Here is a 7,311-nt window from a genome sequence, read left to right as displayed (position 1 = left end):
GTCATAAACATTAGGCTATCAGTTGGAATCGAGATAATTTAATATCTCACAGCTGAATAAAGAAATATAGAAAGTATACTGCATGAATTCAGTGTAAATCAACTTTAATTTGACGCCAAAATAACTTTGTGTTAAAATAATTACCACAAACTTTATAGCTTTCGAATTGGTTAGTCACCCCAACTTTATAAATAAATTTAAGCTTACAACACATTTAAAAAAAAAAAATTTTTAACTTTTTTCACTTACTTTTGTTAACCCTTAATCACCTTTTATCAATAGTGAGTGTAAAATTTTTGAAAAAGAAGTAAGAACCTTAAAATGGTTTTCGAAACAATCATTTGAATTTTTCAATTTGCATTTTTATTTCATATTTTTTGTTCCAATACACAATTTCGCTTCCAAACTGACAAAAAATGTAATTCTTTTAATTTAGATCTTCTCCTTTCTCATATACAGTAAATATTTTGTGTAAACTATTTTGAACTATTGTATTCCTGAGACATAATAAAATTGGTTACTGCAAAACAACTAAGTTGATATTTGATTTAAAAACCTCTTTGGATTAAAAGAAAAATCGAAAAAGGTTGCATGAAAAGTACTATAACTCATTATCAATTAAAATCAAATAATAATATTTCATTTAAGATTTAATATATCCAATAACTGGAATACAAACAGTTTCCCCACTTTCTTTAATAGTTTCCATAGGAACAAATTGCGTAGATGACATCTTAAAAGCTCCATTTTCACACTTTCCGGATATTGCGAAGATTTCTACAGAACTGGGGACACCTGAAAAAAAAACCCGGGAGATCTTTAAGCAGCTTTATACGGTAAGAAACATTAGTAATGATATTACATAGGAAATGTTCTCGTTTCCTAAAAATTGAGTAAGAATAAATTAAAGTTAAGACATGTTATATTTCAATGTAAATCATAATTTTAGTAAAAACTTTTAAAAGTAGTGTGTCAATGTTTTTTTTAGCGATTTTTTTTCTTAGTTTTGAAGTTATTTTCATACAGACGGAATTTATTTTTGAAGAAATTGAGTCTACTAATTGACCGAACTTGCAAATAGTTACATATGCAGATATATATATTGTGCTACGTCAACTTAAGTGATATGACAAAAAAATATTCGAGTGCGAAAGTCAATTTGGAAGGAACGATTCGAATAAATTGCATAAACCTACTGAAGGTTGTAATTGTCCAATAAATATTCAAACAGCAAATCCTAAACAATTATAACTTTATAAATTGAAATTAAGTGTTTTCCTTTTTGGTGGTACTTATAATTGCTGTTCAATGGACTGTTTTCAGTGAATCGCCAGTGATAACTTGTATACGGTGTACTAACATGATGTTTCTTATATGGACAAGTCTTATACAAATGTAAGTACATTCATTTCTTAAATGTTTCAATTTGTAGGTACAGTGAATTTTGTATTTGATACATTTCAAAGCAAACTGTTTGGATCATTTTTTTGTGTTTGTTGTGGATGTTTGGTTTTAAATTTATCTTGGTTATTTGTGAATGTTTTCACCTTTTTAAATTTTGCTTTGTTTTCATTTTTATTTTGGGGGGGATTCTCTTTGTCGTTATTTGAAAAAGATCCGTTTAAAACATTATTAAATGAAAAACATTTTAGAAATCTTTGAACTATAATTTTTGGCAAATTCAGGACGACTCCAATCTTCCTTTTATTTTCTAATTAATTACATTACTGGTATCTATGACGAGTTTATTCAGAATAGTGAATGCCATTATTTGATTTGTTTATATCATATTCACATAGGAATCTCTATATTAAGATTGTCGCTTCTTATCGTTACATATTATTTTCTTTTTGTACGGCGTTGTTCCTTTTTGTGTTTCCTGAAGGCATATGTAATGCTCTGTCGCTTTGACATGTTTGTAGTGATGTTGTGGATTCAATGATCGAACATGTGTTTAAATAAAACTTGAAAGTCGGGAAGTTCGTTATCCCAAATTACTGGTAGAAATTATAATACTCTTTAATCGTTAAAAAGATTTGGTTTGGATGTTTGGCAGTACCTGTGATTTTAAAATTAAAATGTATGTTCTTAATAAATCTTGTGAATATAGATGTGATCCATATTAATATCATTCTTAACATAAAATTAAGCACCTACTGTAACAATCCTAATAATACGTTATTTTGACGTGTTCGAAGTGCTTTACTGGATTTACCTTTGTGAGGTATGTTCAATCCTAAATATTTAAAGTCAGTGAGGTATTTTAAAATACGATTTAACTATATACCGAAAAGGGACACACTGAGTGGAATCCCAAATTTCTTTTCAGTCTCGGTGCATGGCATCTGCGCAAATACATTTCATTTAAAACCCAAATAGTATCAACAACTAGGTATGTTGAAAGTGAGCGTCAGAAAGTTTTCTCTTGCCCCAGAACATAATCTTTCAGTACTGTCAATAGCACAGGTAAATAGTATGAAAAATTATTATTATAGATTGATATATGCCCTTTGCCAGATCTGCTCTGTTATTGTCACGAGATATTGATATCAGTCGTAATAACAACTTGGATGATATGCAAATCTAAATCTATTTATTGCTTTATTGTGTGATCAGTGATAATGTTTTACCTGTAAATCGTACAGAAGAAAATAATGTATGTTTCTATTTACTTCATGTTATAATTGATGTCTATTTAGCTCTGCCATTGACCAGCATTGCATGTTACTCCTTGTACCACATCACGCGGGAGTAGAAGTAAGATATCGCACTAGATAGTATCGTGAAGATTTTATTTCATAATATGCAGCCGATTGCATATGGTTTGTATATAATATATTTGGTTAGCTTGCTTGCTAGCTGAACGGTGAAGTCATTATAAGGTTAGGTAAACTATCCTCCTTTAAGAGAAGACTAGTTTGTTTGTTATTGCGTTAAATATTTGTTTTTCGTTCATTTTTTGTACGTAGATTAGGCAGTTAATTTTCTCGTTTGAATTGATTTACATTGTTACTTCGGGCGTTTTATAGCTAACTATGTGGTATTGGTTATGCTGATTGTCGAAGGTGACCTATAGTTGTTAATTTCTGTGTCATTTTGGTCTCTTGTGGAGAGTTGGCTCATTGGCAATTATACAACATCGCCTTTTTTATAGTCCGACAGATAACCAACCAATCTGTCTGTAGGACTAGGCTTTTTCACAAGGAGGGTAGTATACCTTACATAATAATGACTTCACAGCTCAGCTAGCAAGCAAGCTGACGAAATATATTACATTTGCATAAACACTAAATGCAATCGGCTGTAAAACACAATATCTACGGTAACACATAACTATTTTTGGTTAAATGTTCGACAAAATATTACTCACGATAAATTAAGGTAGTGTAAATTTTAGTCAAAATTAGAGAACAATTAATTTATAAAAAAAACTGTAATCTTAATGGAATTTGTTTATAAATTTCTTCAATATTACTGATATATTTCTAATTTTGCCTGTTATGATAAGAGCAGTTCCAAGATTATTTTTCTAACTAATATACAATTAAATCCAGATATCGAAACGCTCTTTTTTGTTCGTATATAACAGCTTTAAATACAAGTAAGTTGTTGTTTGAAGGATAAAAAAAATATCTAACAAAATATTCATTTAATACAATACTTGTTGAAATAAACAATAGGCATCACAATTTCTCATAAGCATTATGTCCAATACGTTGCGTATTACTGAACAACTAAGTGCGTACTATGTTATTTAACTGGACAATCACATAACATTATTGCTTTTGATGATAAGGAACCTTCTAATAATTGAAATCACTATCAGAATGTAATGAAACCACTATAACCATTGTTTTTGTTTACTCTTCTACATCGTATTTAATTTAGCCTTCGAACTGTTTTGATCGTAACGCAACTAATGAATATTATGGGGACACTAAGCTCCTTCAGAGTAACAAATAGTTACCCTGGACTCTTTTTATTGTTTATAATACTAAATTATAATCCTGGTACCTTTGATAACTAATCAGCTGATAAAAATTATAAGAAAGTCCCAGTCTCAAGTTTTGAAACATCAACGACTTTTTAAGTATGGAATATTTTTTAGTATTTCAATGACATCAAAAATAATTTAATATGTTTTATTTTTATTTGCAGTCAACATTTACGTTTTTTTTCTTTTTTGTTTGGGTCTGTTACTGATAAATGCATTTAGTGTTTGCCTGTTAAAGAGGGAGGTAAAGGGGGTCCCCATAACAGCAAAACAGTGAATTGGTTTGGTGAAAAACAGATAACGAGGAATTGAAAAGGGATAATAACAGATAACAGTAAATGGCATATGAAAATAAATCTGTCCAGGACCAATCCAGTAGATGACTCGTAGATCTTAGTTTATTACTTGTGGTATGGACCTAGAAAATTGTAATTTGTATAAACAAGATGTTTCGGCCGTTGAGGCAGTTCTGCCTGGGTTGATTTTTTTCCGTAACTTGTACAATAAGTTATAGTATGGATGTTGATTTTTTCTGAGCGAAATCACTAGTTTCTGTTTTTGATATAGGGATATTTTTAATGATTTAGGTTTTTTTTATTTATTTTTTGAAAATAGTGCAGCATGATGACACTTTATTATCAATTTGATTTTTAATTATTTTTTTCTTCCGAAAAGCAATATAAATACTTCACAGGTTATAAAAAAAACATTGATGCACAATATATATTTTTGTTTTTTAATGACCTCATGATAAAACTTACTTATAAAATACAAATACACTCAGATCAGTGGAGTCAGGACATGTAACTGAAACACGCATGCCAGTTATGCTTATTCTGATACTAGTAGTAGAAATTGACTCAAGTGACAATTCTAATAGTATAATAGAAATTGGACCTAGTGAAAATTTGGATGACACCAAGTGCAACACCAATCATGTATTGTATGTGAAATTATAGAATATGGAAAATTTGGGTACATCATTGGAGAAGCTGTATGATTTCAAAAAGGGTATTTGTCGAAAAATTAAACTGGAGACACATCTGTATTTGCATCAATGGTTTCTGAGCTTCAATTTTCGCCATGTGAAGCAGTTAAAAAGCTTTTAAAAATATAGTGGTCAGGGTTCTCTTTCATGTAAATGAAAAGAGAGGGAGTAGCACTGATAGTATAAATGCTAAAAGAAAAAGATGTTGTATAATTCCCAAAGCCATACTTCAAATCCACACCACTAAGTAATGTAAAACAATTTAAAGGAGAAAACTAGCTGCCTAATTTATCCACAGAATAGTGAACGAGAAACTTAGTAACACAGTAACAAACTACAAGCACTGAATCCAGGCTCCTGACTTGGGAATAGGCACATACAGAATGTGACTGCGTCAACTTTAGCATGCTAGTTGGTGTCTTATCCCCCTAATCAGGGACAGTGGTGTTATAATACAACATAAAGATTATAATGTAGTCATTGAATAAAAAAATCTATATATGGTGTTCCAATGCTTTTTTATAACAAAATCCATACTCTAAGTTATTGTACAAGTAATAAGTGAATTATAATTTATACAAAATGCTTCATGTTCACAGACAATGGAATTTATTACAAAGGATAATAATCAAATATATACTGGAATAGTCCTGGGTCCAATTGATTTTATATGTTTATGTGATACTGAAATTCTTCGGCAAATACAGGGCCACTCGATATTACCAGTAGAAAGACCCCAATAGATATACATTGTAAGAAGATGGGGTAAGCGTGCCAATGAGACTTTTATCCATTCAGATCACAACTTTCAATTATCTTCAATTTCTTCGGAAGATTGGCTGTCAAAATGCTAACATTCCAATTTTTAATAAGATTTAACGGCAAATAGATTCTCACAATAACAAATAACAAAACAGATAATAGTCCTATAACAGCTAACAAAGAATAAGACAATAACAGCTAACAGTAAATATATTTTCAGAATAATAGATAACAAAGAATTAAAATGCCCCATAACAGCATAACAGTTAAACCCTTGCCCCCGTCGTTAAACTGACAGCTGTAATCATAGGCGAAATATATGACTTCAATGAACACTTACGAATATTTATCTGTGTGAAAATATAATTTTCTTTGAAATATGTCACAATTTATTCCCTTAGTTAATAAACATTTTCTTTTTTAAGGGTTGTATTCGGAGAGGATGCTTCATATACAGGCAAACATGAAATGACACATGGCTTGTTGTCTCAATACTTCTTACCACACATCTATGATACAGACGACGATTGGCTCGCTGACAGAGCAGACGACACAGACGATATTTCGCAGCAATTATCTGAACAGTTTAAACTCCTCTTCAAAACGTATTCTCAAGACGAGGCAGACCAAATGGCAGATAAAAAAGAAACTACGATTGGCATGCTTTCTAACAATGTACATGATAGAAACAGTTATGACACAGTCCAGAACAATTTGGAGAATGAAATCCCGGAAGGGATGAGACTTAACAATACAGATGAGATGAACGATACCTTTAATATACCTTTCCTGTTTGGAGATAAAAATGATGCATTGGAAGATGAATTATTTCAAAGATACAGAAGGTCAGTTATCCATAGATACAGTGGGCGTCACAGAAGCATTGCTGATAGCCTTGGGAGACTAAGGAGGGTCTTTGGATTACCAATGCAAAGAAGGGGATTTCTTGATCCCATAGCCTCACATCTGATTGGATGAAAACTTATAGTGCATTAACGTTCTACATTTAAATGAAATACAATGTGATGTTGTTATATTCTTATTCAGTATTTTGATTAAACAGTTTATTTTAGAAAAAAAATATTTTTTAGGTTAAAAAAAAATCATACATTTATTACATTTAGAAATTTGAAATGAATAAATTATATTAAAATTTTTTACAATAAAACGCATTCTTCTTTTTAGATAAGTACTATTTGATGACCTTTTCTCTTACGATTTTTCTGACATAGCAAAGGTACATTAATATCAGGAGATATTTTATTCCTGACTTGACATGGAACAGGATTATTTATGTGTAAAAGTAAAAACTGAATTGATAAGAACAGAATAATTATACTTGCAAAGTACATGACGCAAATGAAAGGTTTGCACAACATGATTCTTGAAATTAATATGTAAAAAAGAAAAAAATAATATGCACGCGGCAAACACGGTCGCTGCCTCCAATTATAATAAGGATAAAAAGTATTAACAAAAACAAATCCAAGATATCAAAAAAAGAAGTACAAAAAAGCTGGTAAATTAAACGTTAAACTCCTAACTTGGGTCGGGCATTCTAAAAGAA

General features: G+C 30.5%; 1 long non-coding RNA gene across 1 annotated transcript; it reads left to right on the top strand.

Annotated features, from left to right (window-relative positions):
• The first annotated feature begins 700 nt into the window (after positions 1–700).
• On the top strand, positions 701–6,448 carry LOC134709789 (uncharacterized). Its single transcript, XR_010106044.1, has 3 exons — positions 701–836; positions 1,324–1,395; positions 6,170–6,448. It is a non-coding gene; the product is annotated as an uncharacterized LOC134709789 (long non-coding RNA).
• Positions 6,449–7,311: the final 863 nt, after the last annotated feature.

The sequence above is a fragment of the Mytilus trossulus genome, chromosome 3 (assembly GCF_036588685.1).
Source record: "Mytilus trossulus isolate FHL-02 chromosome 3, PNRI_Mtr1.1.1.hap1, whole genome shotgun sequence".
Lineage (NCBI taxonomy): Eukaryota > Metazoa > Mollusca > Bivalvia > Mytilida > Mytilidae > Mytilus > Mytilus trossulus.
The sequence above is the reverse complement of the archived record's forward strand: the minus strand, read 5'-3'. Positions and strand labels throughout refer to the sequence as shown.